General features: G+C 39.5%; 1 pseudogene; it reads left to right on the top strand.

Moving 5' to 3' along the window:
• The first annotated feature begins 313 nt into the window (after positions 1-313).
• Positions 314-780, top strand: LOC101580170 (annotated as a pseudogene).
• Positions 781-1,206: the final 426 nt, after the last annotated feature.

Here is a 1,206-nt window from a genome sequence, read left to right on the forward strand (position 1 = left end):
GTACAAAATCACTTGATATGCCCAAAGCACCTCAGAAAAGAAAGAAAAAAGCCAGTCTGTGGAAGACTGACCAGAATTATGTAATTATTTGAGTAAGCATCTTCTATTGGAAAGCATTAAAGTATTTAGGGAATTTGGCCTAGAAAAAAGTTTCTAGTCAATTTGAATATCTATATGCTTTTTCAGATTGTTTGTTTTAACTATGGGCCTAATGAGTCAACCTCGAAAGGGAGAATATAAAGTAACACATTTTTGTTCAAAATAAAGCAATTTTTCGGATGCGATCACTGGGTGCCAGTGACCCCGCGGGAACATGGCTAAATCTGGACTGAAGTTGGTGTTGTTTGTGTGTCTGGGTAACATTTGCTAGTCGCCCATTGCTGAAGCAGTATTCAGAAAACTAGTAACTGATTAAAACATTTCTGATAACTGGAAGATAGTGCATACACATCTACATATGTAGTGGGAAACCCCCCAACTATCAAGGGCAGAGTTGCATGAAGCATGATATCCCCATGAATCACATTGCCTGGCAGGTGACCAAAGAGGACTTCACAACATTTAACTATATCCTGTGTATGAATGAAAGCAATCTGAGATTTGAATCAAGAAAGTAATCAGGTTAAAAACTGCAAAGCTAAAATTGAACTGCTTGGGAGCTATGATCCACAAAAACAGCTCATCACTGAATATTCCTATTATGGGAACGAGTCTGACTTCGAGCTGGTGTACCAGTAGTGCATCCCGTGTTGCAAAGCCTTCTTGGAGAAGACCCGCTAGGGCTGGCCAGGCCCTACCGTGGCTACACTCATCCATCCCAGCTCTGCCCTTGCCTGTGCTCAAGGCCCAGCCCCCACCTGTTTCTCCACCTGACTTTACTGTTTCCTTTATGAAAAATAATTGTGGGTGCAGATCTGCTGTATTTGCAGAAGAATAAATGAATAAATAAACATGCTTGATTTGGTAAAAAAAAAAAAAGAAAGACCCCTACATTTGGGGGAATTCTGGATACAAAAAGTTTTGCCATCAATCTCCCTATTCTATAAATTCTTTAAGAATTACTTTCTTTCTGTCAACTCCAGACAGTATCATAATCTCCTTTCACCTGTGTCGTTTCATCTATCTTAATGTTTGCATTTCCCAAGTTTATAGGTTATTTGACATTGATTAAATTTGAGATTAACAGCTTCCTGGAGATCTCCAGGG

This window comes from Octodon degus, unplaced genomic scaffold (genome assembly GCF_000260255.1).
Source record: "Octodon degus isolate 3935 unplaced genomic scaffold, OctDeg1.0 scaffold00171, whole genome shotgun sequence".
In the NCBI taxonomy this organism is placed as follows: Eukaryota; Metazoa; Chordata; class Mammalia; order Rodentia; family Octodontidae; genus Octodon; species Octodon degus.